This window comes from Crocuta crocuta, unplaced genomic scaffold (genome assembly GCF_008692635.1).
Source record: "Crocuta crocuta isolate KB4526 unplaced genomic scaffold, BGI_CrCroc_1.0 scaffold83, whole genome shotgun sequence".
NCBI classification, from domain to species: Eukaryota; Metazoa; Chordata; class Mammalia; order Carnivora; family Hyaenidae; genus Crocuta; species Crocuta crocuta.
In genome coordinates this window covers 5,928,380-5,944,390 of record NW_027529638.1, presented here as the reverse complement: position 1 = coordinate 5,944,390, position 16,011 = coordinate 5,928,380, and positions in this window count along the sequence as shown.

Genomic DNA, 16,011 nt, shown 5'->3' with positions numbered 1-16,011 from the left:
CTCAGTAGCCAAATTTATCTTTCTCTATATTTGGTGTATTATGCACCCCCTCAGGCTAAGACTCATTATGCTATCTTATATCTTACACAGGGATGGTTGACATATAATGCAAGGAGATCCTCAAATCCTGGTGGATATGTCTGTAACTTTCCACATTCAAACAAAAATTCTTCCTGAATAAATCAATGGCATTGTCACCGAAAGAAGGTATACATTTTTCCACAGATGGAACTCTAAGTAACCAGTGCGCAGTGTGAATAGCCAGTATGTTTCATTTATGACCTGTCCTGTCAGAAAAACAGCATAACTTGTATTATTCACAAATTGATATATTTCTGGTACATAAAAACAGCCTGAATGATAAGGAAAAAAATACTGATAAGATTGTGCTTCTGCCTTATTCAGAACAATAGTATTATTACTGATTCTTTTTTTAAGAAAATAAGAGTGACAGCTGAGATTCCATTAAAGAAATAGCTCTTCATACTAAAACCAAGCATCATCATACTTAGAGTTACCATAAACTCACAGTCTCACATTGCCATTACCTTCACCAAGTAAACTATATAGTCCCTTCATCTTGACTGCACAACTTTGCACCTCACCTTTGCCCACATAGACAAAGGAATACAGGTTAAGGACACAGCTGTCAGTGTCTATTGCCCTTCAAGCATATTCTTGTCCTATATTTATTACCTAGACTAAAGACAACTGAAAGGCTGATTTAAACTCAGACTGTTATTTTGTTTTGACCATGATCATGAGAGAGGATCAGCATAAACTTGAAAAGAACTTAAAGTGCACAACATGTAAAATCAAAGGTACTGGCTCACTATGGTCCCTTCTGTTCACTACTCAAAAGCTCCAATGCCTTCTTATTCTCTACAAACATTTTTGTCTCCATCTCTCACTTAATGATTTCTCTCCAGTTGCTTTTTTTAAAAAAAATATTTCTCAGTACTTCCTATCATGAATTCTTATTTCAGTCAAATTCAATCAGAATCTTTTCTCCTTTTTATATCTGTCACAGCTCATGAGGTTCCTGCCATCTGAACTAACTTTTTCTCTCACTGCACATAGTGTAACCATTCTCAAAAGTCCAGGTAATATTTTAGTCTTCATGATACCTTCTTCAACCCTCAGCAAGAAGACAGTTCTTTCCCTCTTTTAAAACTGCAAAATGTGGTTTATTTGTATGTTTCAGTTCTCATTTTATATTTAATTGCATGTCTGAATTATCTTTGCATTTCTCCAATGCACAATGTCTACTATATTAAACACACATGTAATCACCTGACCTAGACCCTAATGAAAAGCAAAGCACTGGCCTAAATTTGCAAATTCACATCTTTGTTGTCCAATCATTGAATATATATTTTTTTGTTTGGTTTCACTTGATTATTACTGAGTGTATCATTCACTTTATAAGAAATAGAAAAATAATAAAAACTGACAAATAGCAGCACTTACATAGTAATTAAACACTTAATAGTGGTCTATACAGAGCTCTTTAATATCATATATCAACCCTTAGTCTGGCACTATCAAATAAACATATTGATCTTCCTCATTTCTTTTCTTGGTAATGAAAGATGATATAATTCAACACAAAGATACTCTTGAAAGTCTAAACTGTTGACTTGTTCTGGGATAAAGCTTTCCTTCCTAGAACAGGAAAGACAATACGGTTCATGTGCAATTGCTATAATGTAGGGGAAGTACAATTAAATTTAATTAAGCAGTTTTAATGACCAAAGTGTTAATCTAGTTCATAATATCCGGTCTTAATGTGTGTTTTGTCTGATAAATTCATAATGCCTCCCAACATTCATTTGGCTTGATTCTGTAGCCTGTCACAGAAGCAAGTTGAATGGTTCAGAGAGAAGAATAAACAATTCTCCTTCTTATATAAAGTGTTTATTTATGGCATATTTGGGCATATTTATAATAAAATAGAATATTTAGATGGACTAGCATCTATCCTGAAGAATAATATGTGAAGAAGTTAAAAGTGAAAGGAGAAGAAGGGAATATAAACACAGATCAGATAATTATGCTTTCTCATTAACTCTGATTGCAATCTTGTAAATGAAACTAAATATCCTGGCACATTTAGCAGACTGAATATATTCCATTACAAGGATTTACCTGCTAATAAAATAAAAATATTCTTCTTTTTAGATTGAAATTTGGGTTAATTCCATTCTCTTGCCGTCGTATCATAATGGTACCAGACAATTAATATCTACTAATGGCATCAGAATTTCCTTCTGAGAGTAAGTACAAAGTCATGAAACTTTATAATTTACAGTGCTCTAGATTTTGTGTGTACTTATTTTGTGAATTTGCTTTTTATAATAAGCAGTTTAAATATATGATTCTTTAAAGGTAATTTCACAAGTTTCCTTTTGTCTTCAGGAGAAATATCTAATAATAAAGATGATAAATATTTTCTTTCATTTCTTTTCTTTCCAAGGAAGAACAGACTTTGAAATATACAACCTTTCATTCACTTGAGTAACTTCAACTTAAATAAAATATATTTCAGTACTATTTTGTCTTTTGGGAACTTAGGCATATGGTTGATGGGTGACTAGATAGGGGATAAATAGAGAAATAATTTTGTACTTGCTTCATATAATATCTTATGTGGTTAATGTAGATAGCACTTAATAGGAGATTTGTTTCTTGGGAAGCAGTTAGATGATGATGATGTTGGGAAAGAAGCCTGGAAAAAAGGAGTCCAGAGGAAGTACTAAAGAAGGAACATGACACAAGCAGCACTTTCCAAACAGTGGTTCTCATACACCTGCACCACAATTAACTGGAATACTTGATAAATATGTAAATTTCCAGACCTACTCAAAACACATTGGGTCAAAATCTTTCAGGGTTGGACAAAAGCATCTGAATTTTTAATAGACATTTTTAGTGATTCTGAAGCACATTAAAAATTGAGAACCACTGCTAATAAGAAAAGCACATTTTAAATTTTGTATAAGTATAATAAAAACTTTTAAAAAGCATCAGGGTACTCAAGTTTCATATTTTCTCTGTATCTTTCTACCTTTTTAATTCAGCATCTCTACTTCATGTTTCTCTGTAGACTTTGTCTGCTTATATAGCCTACCAGGTAGAAGATGATCAGATCACAAAGCCTATATCCTTACATTACTGTTCAAGAAACCAGCTAAATCTGAGACTATATTCATTTGGCCTCAATTCCAAATGTCTAGGGAATGGATTCTCACTGTCTCAGACTGGACTAAATGCCTATCAACTGCCCAGTAATCTATGGCCAGCAAGACATGGCCATGAAATAAAACATAGTTACATGGCACTATCCCAACTACCTGTGAATTCATTTACAAAGCATTTTGAGTATATCCTATTTTACAGAGACAGGACACCATATCTAGGATACAATAGTACACAGTTAGGAGGGAGAAATGTTTCCAAAGATGAAGTAATTATTAATTCTGGGCAGAGAATTTAAAATATGTCAGCCAAGAGTAGCAAAAGAGTGGTAAGAATCTAAGTGTCTAATAATAAGATTTAGTTAAAAGATATGTCCATGAAGTAGAAGAGTAAAATCCATTTTTTTAATGATTAGAGGGTTTCATTTAATGTATATTCATTTTTGAGAGAAAGACAGAGACAGAGATAGAGCACAAGTGGGGGAGGGTCAGAGAGAGAGGGAGACACAGAATCTGAAACAGGCTCCAGGTTCTGAGCTGCCAGTACAGAGACCGATGCAAGGCTCAAACTTGTGAACACTGAGATAATGGCCTGAGCAGAAGTCGGATGCCTAAACCAACTGAACCACCCAGCCTAAACAACTCATCATGCTCTGAGTAAAATGCATTCTTAGAAGAATATATAGAATGAAGGAAAACTGTTCCAGATATATTGTTATGCCCAAAACACATACAAATTTTAAGATTTGTAAAAATTTGTATTGTTTTAAACCATTATATTTATGGTAGAAACAGAAAACTAATGCAATATGCTAAAGGAGATAAGTACACAGATATAATGCTGCGATAATCATACATATATGTGATAATATTAACATTATTTTAAATGCTTATATAGGGAAATGGATAAATAAATAATAGTATGTTTATATTTCAAATGCTATACATTAGTTAAAATAGAATAAGCCAAATACACATGTACCAAGATATTAAATCCTCAAAATATGTTGAATGATCAAAATAACTTATATAATAAGTAATTTTTCATATAATTTATTGTTTTATTAAACTGGAAACACTATATTTTATGTGGATTCTTAGACTTAGTAAGAGTTCACTGGAAGGTTATACATCAAATTCATTACAGTGGTTGCCATTGTAAAAGTAGGAAATGGGACTGAAGAAAATTCCAAAGATAATTCTAAATATATATGAAATATTTTAGGCTTTTTTTAAAAAAAATTCCAAGATGAATACATATTAAAAATAAAGATAGAAAAGAAATAGAAAGAAGAGACAGAAGGAGAGAGAAGGACAAGAATCATAACTGTGGAGATCAAAAGCACTAAAATTAAGCTGAAACATTTCTGTGTGCTGTGTAAATTTAGGCAAAATACTTGAGTTCTCTAAGCCTTAGTTTTGCTCACTTGAAAAAGAAAAAGAAAAAGATATAATAATTTTTTTCTGTCCATTGGAAGAGTTAGAAAAGATAATCTATGTAAAGTGGATAATAAAAATAAAAGCCTTGTCCATGGTATGGACTGAATAGAAACTAGTTATTTCTTCCTTCCCAACATTATCTTTGAGGTGTTTAGATCCCTCAAGAAATATGTGTCAGATGGAGAGGGAAGGATGGAGTCTAAAACTAGTGCAAAAACTTGTTACCCTTACTCACAGAGACATCTGGGCAACTGAATTTCATTTTAGATCTATAACAATACATTCAGATCTATAACAATACGATCCCAAGTTGTATAAGCTTAGGGAGATTGAGAATGAAAGATGAAAACTTTGTGCAGCTCTATCTGCTCTGTGTACCATCCCTTAACAATCAGATTGTGCATTGCATTATAGATGCACCTGGCCCAGGTATTGGGCTTTCCAGCATGATCTAGGCAAGACTGCATCCTGAACTCTTTTAGCTATACTGGGCTTGAAGAAGTTCCAAATTCTGATTTTTATTTGTTTTCACCCTTATCCACATATATTGGTCTACTGTTCAGCCCCTTTTTGGCAGATTAAAATGCTTAAATCTTCATATGTCATTGTAGAATGTTGATCATCTTTACTATATATCCTATCCAGTGCTGGAGGGAACATTATTTTCATTATTATTTTGTCTTCTTGCCCTTCTTAGTGATGCCCAAAAACATAAGATGCTATTGTGATGGTCATGAAATGGGGCAAATAGCTTTAATCTTTTGCCTATCAGATGTCCCAGCATCTCTAAGCATACCATTTACCCCCTGGCTATAGTGATTAACTCAGAGATGAGGATGCAACCTTTGGGGATGTTGAGATGTTAGTTAGACTTTTGAAAAAGAAGACCCTACTCTTTTATACTGGACTTGACCCTGAAGGAATAAAGCCATGATCCTTATGGAAGCATTCTGGCTAGTAAGAAAAGTTTATAATTAAGCCAAAATGGAAGAGAGAAGAGTCAACAAGTGACAATAGACCTTGTCTAAATACTCTTTAGTCCTTTGTACCAACGTATGCTTGACTAGATTTTTTCTTGGACTTTTTAATTATGTAAGACAATAAATTATCCTTTGTATTTTAGACAGCTTTAACAGAATTTTCTGTAACTTTGAAAGGAAAAGGAGATGCATTTCCTTCCTTATGGAATATAGCAGCCAGAGGAATTAGCCTGGTAGCTCCAGGTTGAAACAGTTCCTATCAGTGTTTATGGATCCTTCCCAGTAGTACTGAATAATGTTCTGATTAATACTCACATTCTCATTTAGGATCTAAATATGCTTCCTCTGTTAGCCCATTCCAGCTTCTGATCCTTTTCTGGAGGAACATCTTGCTTTCTATAATCTCCAATCCCCGGAGAGTTGTAAATAGAGATTTGTTGAATATAGGCATACTTTGTTTCCAAATCAATAATCTATGTGGGATTCCTTAGCACTGTGCTTTGTTTGGCATAGGGAGCTTTGTGGTATTTCTAATTGCCTGAAGCTTCCCTAACTTCCATCATTCTGAGACTTGTTCTTTGGAGCCTATGCTGATTATTTCCCAAATAACAGACTGCCTTGAGGAAATCTCTGGACATAGCTAGGTTTAAAAACTGGAGCGTATGAATACAGGAATGACCAAATGTTTAACTGAAACAAACACAGACTAAGAGCAAATTATTGGAGGAGGGCAAAACTACTACCCTGAAGTTTGACTGAAAAGAAAAACAAAGGTTGGAATGATCATGAAGATAAATGAATCTAGAAGGAACAGGCACAAAACAAACTAGCCAAAGTTAATGGAACATCTATAAGCATTAAAGAAAAACAAGCAAATTTAGACATGAATCTTAGGCAAAATTATAAGAAATAAAACAAGCAATCTCTTACATTTCTTCTTCTGTGTATGGAAACATCAGACTTCTTAGCCTCTGAAGGACCCTTTTCTACATTCCAATCATCATGTGATTTTTCTACCAGACACACGATGACTTTCCTCACACTCACTTTGCCTCCCCTTGGAGTTCCTAATCCTAGTGTACTTTTGGCTTCACAGAAAATTGAGAGTAAACTTTTCTTGCTGTTTTCTGGATCTAGAGCTTTTTCCCACAGTTCCACAACAACTGATTGTCTAACAATTCTATTCCACTCTGATGCCAACTACCCTGATTTGGCACAGATTCCAATGGTTAAGGATTCATCCCCACAAGATCACTCCCAGTCAGACTGCAGGAATCAGAAAAATTGGGATCCTCAGGTTATCTGCACTTCTGCCAACCCAGCTGGCTACAAATTCATGTATTTCCTCAACTTCCCACTTAGTGTTGATAATTCACTAGAACAACTCACAAAACTCAGGACTGCACTATACTAATAATTAGTTTTATTACAAAGGCTAAAAGTCAGGAAAAGCCAAATAGAAGAGATACATAGGGCAGGATATGCAGGGGTGGGGGTGATGGGGTGGGGTGACACAGTGCTTCCATTCCCTCTATAGGAACATCACCCTCTCAGGACCTCAGTGTGTTCACCACTCCAGAAGCCCCCAGAGACCTCACTATTGAATTTTTAATTGAGGTTTCATTACATAGCCACAATTGATTAAGTCATAGGCTCCACTGAAAATTGAACTCAGTATCCAGACCCTCTCTCAGGAGATTCAGGGATTGGGCTAAAAGTTCCAACCCTGTGATAATGTGGTTGGTGCCTCTGTTGACAAGCCATCTTTATAAAAAAAATTTTTTAATGTTTATTTATTTTTGAGACATAGAGACAGAGCAGGTGAAGGGCAGTGAGAGAGGGAGACACAGATTCCAAAGCAGGCTCCAGGCTCTGAGCTGTCAGCACAGAGCCTGACATGGGGCTCAAACTCACAAACTGCGAGATCATGACCTGAGCTGAAGTCGGACTCTAAACCAACTGAGACACCCAGGCGCATCCTGACCAGCCATCATTTTGAAGCTACATAGGGGCCTATGAGTAGCCAACTCATTAGCATAAACTCCAGCGGGGTCCAAAGGGCTTCCTTATGAAGAACAAACAACTCTTATCACTAAGAAAATTCCAAGGGCTTTAGGAACTTCATACCAGGAATCTGGAATAAATATAATATACCTGACTCTTGAACAACCAGGGAGTTGAGGGCCCTTACTCCATGGACTCAAAAGTCCAAGTATAACTTTTGACTACCCCAAAACTTAATTACTAATAGCCTCTGTTGACCAGAAGCCTTACCAAAAACATAGAGTCAATTAACAGATATTTGTATGTTACATGTATTATAAACTGTATTCTTACAATAAAGTAAGCTGGAAAAAATAAAATGTAATTATAAAAATCTCTATGGTACTCTATTTGTTGAAAAAAATCCATTCATGCCCATGTTGTTCAAGGATCAACTGTATATAATTTGTACTATACCATGGAATTTCCCCCTGGAATTCCAGAGGTGACATGTAGACTAAAGAGAATTTTCATATCAGCATTACAAACCCCTGTTCTCTATGCTTGGGTCTTCATAATTTTTGGGATAGATCAAAATGGTGTCTGAGAATTATTTAAAATTGCATGGGATGATTAGTATTTTTATTTAAAAACCCTAAACTTATTCATATATATTTTACAAAACTGAAGTGTAAAATTCTTCACAAACTTTACAGTAATTCTCTCTCTCTCTCTCTCTCTCTCTCTCTTTCTCTTTCTCCCCAGCTAACCATTATGCTCTGAAAGGTTTCAATGGGCATAAAAGTTTGTACCAGTCATTTCATCTTGGCTGTATTTATTCATGGTTTTTCTTTTTGTTTATTACTTGCCTGTTATGGTTTCATTTGTTCAGTTTGCATTTCCATAGTTAATGCTGTATTGTATAATATCTTCAATTCTAGAAGTTGACTACTGGCCTGTAATATTCAAGATATGTTAGATAATAATAAATGACCACACAACTCAGTGGCTTAATAGAACCAAATGTGGTCTCTTACTCTTGCTTCATGTCTCAAAGACCAGCAGGGGGCTCACTTCACTATACTTACCAGGGTCAAAGGCCTTCAGAGGGTTCATCTTGACACCTGTATCTTTGATTGCCACAGCAAGAGACGAGAACCTGGCAATTTATTCACTAGCCCTAAGACCTATGCTCAGAATGGATGGCTGTCATCTGCTCACCTTTTACTGCCTAAAGCCCCATCAGTCTAAAGCCCCATCTCTTAGCATAATTGCAGGTACCACAATCTGATCAGGTTTTGGTAGGAAATCTAAACATTTAATCTATTTTCCTAGAGAGATTTTGATTAATTGAAAGGATTTTCCCCCTTGTGTTGCCGTAAGCCATTCAGAATTGTTAACAATGAGTTTAGTGGCCATACCTTTGAATTGATGCTTGCCAAGAGTTGGAGTTTTAATTGACCTTTTCAATGCAAAGCATTTCTCCATTTTATTTTTTTTACTATTTGGAACTGAGAAGCAGTTCTGCTTTCAAACCAACATGTCCTTGAATTTGCAGACTCCTTCTATTTCCTTTAAGGTCTGTTTTCATCAGTGCATCTTGCTCTGTGGATACCTGGCCAACTACAGTCAATAACAACCACTACATACCATTAATGTTTTATTTCCCCATCACTTCTCCTAGGACCACAAATTCACCTTCAGAGCTGCCTTCAGAGCAAAGGTGGAAATGTTGCCAAATGTTTTGACCCTGCAAAACTTAGATCATCCTTTCAGGCTCCTCTATCATGCTTCTCTACTTGTTACCTAGCCCTTAATATCCATCCCACATGTTTTAGCTTTGTTGTCACGGCAGTATCCAGTATCAGTTTCTAAATCAGATAGGATAGGTTACATTGGTGGACACTTCCATTTGGCCTTCCAGATCTATACTTTATACTTCACTACTTTGTGTCCCTTTCTGGGGCCTTGATGTTATTTTCTGCATCAGTATACTTCCTTTTCTTCTGGCTTCTAAGAGTGTCCATCAGTAGAAGTTACATTTCAGCAGAAGCTTACATTTCTAACTTCAAAGGAGTAAAAGTACCACCCTGGCATGCAACCCCAAGGGGAAAACTAGAAGAATTTAATGATTCCTTTATAAATGGTTCAAAAGCGTTTTTTAAGCATAAAGTTATGATGAAATTAAAGCAAATATTAAAATTGATGTTACCTTCATACATGTACATAGTAAGAATGATGACACTGCACATTTAGAATATAATTCTATCTGTGCTCAAGAAAATAAATCTATTTGAGTATTGATGCTGTACAATTAGTCAAAAGAGAAAGTATAAAGCTCGCAGACAAATAGCTGAAAATGGAATTGTAATCAGGCCAGTTTATGAGCCTCCCAGATCTGCTTAGCTCTACTCTAGCCCTAGGCTGTTTCCCACAGTGATGGCTTTCACTGTTTCCATGGTGTTCAAGTCAAACTTTATTACCACTGCATTTGCCTCATCTTCTAACATTTCAAATGATCTTACCACCCCAAGAGTGAGGGCGGGACTTCAGCAAGAATTCTATTGCACCCTCACAGTATGAGATGAAGCAATCCCAATCCCAGCTCTTCAGTATGACTCAACTGGACTCCTGAAAGTGCCGGAGTCCCCAGGAGCTACCCAAAGGGGCCACTTAGCAAAATCCAGAAGAATGAGAGAGGAAATTAAAAAATGAAATAATCTATGAGCAAAGAAAGATAAAAGCCTGGGAAAAGTACACTAAAAGATTGTTTTGCTTCTTCTCCTAACAGTTTTGAGAGTGTGGTATCTTACAGGCTCTGCAGATATTCCACAAGACTAAGCAGCTGATGGTTTCCTGTGAAGTTGGGACAGTTCAGTGATAAACAAATTTAAACTTGCTTGCCCTCACTTCCCTTAACACTTACTCTTGTTTCTCTGTGATTGTACTGCCTCTCTCAATGTGGTGTTTACACATAAGCTTTGCCTTAGGAAATATTTGCTAAGGAATCCAGGCTTAAAAAAATCTAGGAAGGTCACAGAGAATAGACCTTCAGGAGGAAATTTGGAGTTACTCTCCTGTCTTAATGCAGTGAAGTCCCAATTGTTTGGGATAGAAAATAGAAGGATAAAAAACAAAAAACAAAAACAAAAACACCCCATCCTGGAATGTAATAGCAATACCATCATTAAAAATCTTTAGCAGTAATTAATAGAACTTAAGAATATTTGTTTTTGTTTTCTGGCACATCATTCTAATTTTAATTTCCTTTTGACCTTTATTACATTCATGACCATTAAAATTTTATTTTTCCCCTCTGCCACTTATACTTTTGTGTACCTCTATTAAAATGCTTGCTTGTTTTTTTTTTTTTTAAGTAACAAGCATATACTATTTATTAAAAGCTATGTAAATATTGAAATGTTGGGATACTTTACAGATAAAGCCCCATTTAATCACACCCTCACATAGAATGTCAATTGTTAGCAGACTCATTAAAAAAAAAGTACTGAATTTAATTTAAATTAGTCATTATCTTTATACCGATTTTGCAGCTGTCATTTGAACTTTCTGCTCCCAGTGTGGCTAGTTTACTATTTCTGGACAGTTAGGTAAACAAACTGATACATGTTTTAGGAATAGGATACTTCTCATAGCAAACTTAGAATCACGTCAAACTCCCTTGAGAGTACAAGAAAAGGAAGAATGTTCTAGAGGTGACAACTGAAGTTAACACACTCTGACTTAAAATGGCTCAAACAAGTAGAGCTTATTTATCTCACATACGTCTAAAGTTAGGTGGTTATTGGATTTCGGTTTCCCTATCCAAGCCCTGTTGTATCATCCTCACTTGTTGCTTTGGGTCCATGATTTCATTAGTTTGCTAGAGTTGTCATAACAAAGTATTACAAACCAGGTGGCTTAAACGACAGAAATTTATTTTCTCATAATTCTGGAGGCTAAAAGCTGAGGTCCAGGTATTGACACAGAGTTGGCTTTATTGGGAAGTCTCTCTCCTCCACTTGTAGATGGTCCTCTTTCTCTGGTGCCTTCAGATGGTTTTCCCTCTGTGCCTGTGTGTGTCTCAATCCTCTCTTATAAGACACCTGTTATATTGGTTGGGGACCACACCAACATTTTTATTTTAATTTAATCACCTCTGTAAAGATTCTGTCTCCATTAAAGTCACATTCTGGGGTACTGGAGTTTACGGCATCAACATATGGATTTGGGTCAGGGAACACAATTCAGCCCATGCCACTGTGGTTATCTGACTGTGGTCTTAAGATTGTACAGCTCTACAATACATATTGACTATAAAGAGAGAAAGAAATGGGATTTGTTATATTTAGACTTTTTTTTAGAAGAAAAACAAAAGCTTCACATACTATCCTATTTCTTTCATGTAGTTCATTCATTTATAGTTTATTGGCTAGAAATGTGTCACACGGCAAGAGTGGCTGCCAAGTGAGAGTTTTTCAGGATTTATAACAAAGAGGACAAAGAAAGGAATAATTAAAAATGAGTTTTGAGCCACTCAATCTATGGTCTGTCACAGAGAATTCCATAGAATATTTAACAAACATGCATTTATTGACCCACTACTAATGTCAAAGACTATGACAGGCCCCTGAGATTTATGAGTGAATAAAACACAGACCCTGCATTCACAGAACTTATAGTATGGTGTGGAAGGCAGACAACTAAAAAGGCAATTATTATGCTGCATGGCAATTGAGAAGATGGGGAGCAACAGAATATACTGTAGAAACTCAAAGGTGAGGCAACAAACCTAATTATAGAAAATCATCAAAACCTCCACAAAAATGTGACATCTATGCTTTTTTCATCTTTAACAAGCAAATAATATGTGCTTTGTGGAGGTATTTTCAACAGTAAGTAAAGAACAAGTACAAGGCTTGGTACAAAGTAATTAAAATATATGTACCCATTTATTCATAATTTTTTTGTGACTTTATGTACTGTCACCATAGCAAACCCTTTGTCCTTTTTCCAATTCATTTGACATAATCTGAAGTGTTCCCTTTTACTCAGTTATCCCTCACAGTGATTAAAGGATGTAGTTACTATTACCGTCCTCATTCTACAGATGAATCGAGACATTGAAAAATTAAATGATTTGCTCAAGATCATGTAATTATTAAAAGGCAAGGCTGGGATCTGAATGTAGTCAGTCCAGCTCCAAAGATCACGCTCTTAACTATCCTGTCATCAAGGCTCTCCTCATTATTCTCTGCCTCTGATACTTATCTTAAGTGGTGTGAAGAATGTACTCATACTAAAACCATAATGTTTTCTAATGTCCAAGTTTCCATCTCTGGCAATGACCTGCTCCCGCACTACTTAAAAAAAAAAAAAAAAAAAAAAGTCGATACTTCCAAGTCAGACAATGGTGTAATTATTTGCTACTGAAATGGCAAAAGGGGGAGGAAGCTGTATAAATTCCATCAGTCCACAAAATGTCTTAGTTTTCCTAAGCTGCTCATTTCCTCCACTAATGTTTTCTCTTCCTTTGGGATATGCTATAAACTGAATACTGTTAATTTTGCATTTGCAACTTGGATACCAGATTTCAGAAGCTGTTTTTGGTTCTTCCTGGGCAATGAAATATAGAGGTTTTGTTTTCATGTAGCAAACATCTTTCTTGATTTGTCTTTTTGCTTATTTGTATGGTTTTGTTTTCATATTTTATTTTGATCCAAACAATATGGTTCTCTTTAGTCCTTTGTTTCAGGGCATAATTAAAAGGAGTATATTCACTAACTTTAATATAGCTTTTACTTTTGTTTTTTAATGGCACACATTTCAGAGTTAGCAAATTTGCTTTACTTCCTTCTGGTTGGCAAAGACCCTGCTAAAGTATCCTGTGCAACAATGGGGTTTAAAGAGTTCACTGGAGAAAAAAATACAAGAGAATTTGTCCTTACTTTTCATTTCTAGCATCAGCCACTAAATATCTACATATAACCGGCAATTATTCATACTGAAATTATATGCTTTAGGAAAACCACAATCTTAAAAAGCTGGTTATTTTTATGCAAATATGTACTTTGTGTAAACAATTGTGACTCAAGAAACTAGATTTTTCTTTGTAGTCAAAGAATGGTAGCAAATTTTTTACCCCAGATTTTAGAGCTTGCTGCCACCTACTACTACTACCATTTTTCCACAGTGATTTCTATCATGTAGGTATTTTGAAAAACTGTATCTTTAAATTTTGAATTGATAGAGAAAGCTTTCATGTCTCACCATTTAGCCTATTTGGAGTTACGTGGAACTAATAAAGTTTTTAACATGTGTCAAGGATTATCAAAGTCTCATAATTCCCAGGGATGTGCTACTTTATTTGTAATGCTACTATTTCCACTTTACCTTGATGCAGCAGCATGTAATTGTTATGTTGCCTGTGATAAAGTATGATTTCTAGTAAAATTGCAATTGATTCTGTATAATAACTACATTTTGAAATAGTCCTTCTTAGCTTTCTCTTGGCAATGCCTATTTATATTTTAGTCTGTATGGATTTAATACTTGAAGCCAACTGAATTTCATTACATTTTAATTTTCCCAATACTGTGATGGCATAAATTACGTAACCTCTGCCATATTACAGCCTTGCCATTAAGATCTGACAAGCAAGAACTTTATTGTGTTTATGATTGGCCCACAGTTCTAGATCTGTTCATCTCCAGGAATCAACTTTGAGGATCTCCTGGACTTGCTAAGTCCTGGGTGTCTCATCTCTATAGTGGTAATGAACCTCCCTGAAATGGCTCTTTGAATGATAGCTTGGAAGGTTTAGATGACATAAGGTGAGACTTGGCTTGTAAAACTGGGGACAGGGATTCCTAGGATTACTCCCAGGAAGCAATCAGGAGGTACAGAATTCTTAGAATAAAGATGGTACATCATCCAATAGAAAGAATTTCACTAGAGAATTTTAGGGAGAAAAAAATGATCTATTAAAACCACCACAAATACCTTATGTCATGGAATTCAAAACCTACATGAATGTTTAGGATAACTATTCAAAAGTAATAGTAAGGAGGGCCTCTCTTGGCACTGAAATTCTTTTCTGTCACTCTTCTCTCTTTGTCTCAATCACCTACAAAACTTCTATGTATTATTCTCTATTGTCAAGGGGACTTGACTTGAAAAATAAGCAATATAAATGTGTTTAAATATGCATAAAGTGATATTAAATATGACATATTAGTATTACCTTTAGCCCTGAAATTATGTGAAATATTTTGAAAATACTTCTACATTTCTACAGCTTATCATTTAATTCAAATTGACATCTTTACTTTTGTAGATCTCTGCAAATGCCTTGCAACTGACCCACTATGTCCATTCTGGTCTTTCTCAAAGTTACTTGCCAAACTTCAAGTAAAATGCTGCTTCTGAAACTTTAATCCAGTCATGACACCTTCTCCCTTAAAACCCAGTTGTGACTTCCTATTGTTCTTAAGAAAAATACCAAAGAGTTTAACACGTCTTCTCGAGCCCTTCGCAGCCGATCTCCCACACTCCTCCCAGGGGTCCTTGTTCCTACCGTTCTCGTTTTTCTTTCAACCCCTAGTTGAGTTCAGATTCTGTCTTGTCACAGGGTCTTTGTACATACTGTCTTCTTACTGAAATGGTCTTCCCTCCTGTCTTCATTTAGTGACTCCCCCTCTCATTAGAGATCTTCCATGAAAAAGCAGATTTCCTAGATAAAACATTCCCTGCTCTGTAGTTAGGTAAGACTTCCATTATAAGGCTCCATAGTACCTTATACATCACATTTATGGCAACTGCAACCAAACATTATTTGTGCAAGAATTTCATTACTTTTTTTTTTTTATTATTTCTTTACTTAAACTCCATCAGTCTGGGGGCACCTGGGTGGCTCAGTCAGTTAAGTGTCAGACTCCTGATTTTGGCTCAGGTCATGATCTCATATTTCATGAGATCGAGCCCTGTGCTGGGTTCCATACGGACAGCTCAGAGCCTTCCTGGGATTATCTCTTTCCCTCTTTCTTTGTCTCTCCCTTGCTTGGGCTCTGTCTCTCTCAAAATAAATTAATTTTTAAAAACCCTCTCCATCAGTCTACTTTGTCCATTAGCAGCACATAATAAATCCTTTAGATATATTCGATGAATGAATGAGTGGCTACCACTACACTTTGCATAACAATTTTCAAAACTTTCTTAAATTTTTATACATAAATACATGCAAAATAGAGTTATAATATTCCTCCCAACTAGTAATACCATACTGCACGTCTCATTCATATAAAATTTTATTGCTGGCATAGTATTGGGAATATAGTAGAATCAAAATAAACTTTTATTGAAATGCGTTGAATGATACAGATTATAGGAAAATGAAGGGCATCTGTTTATTT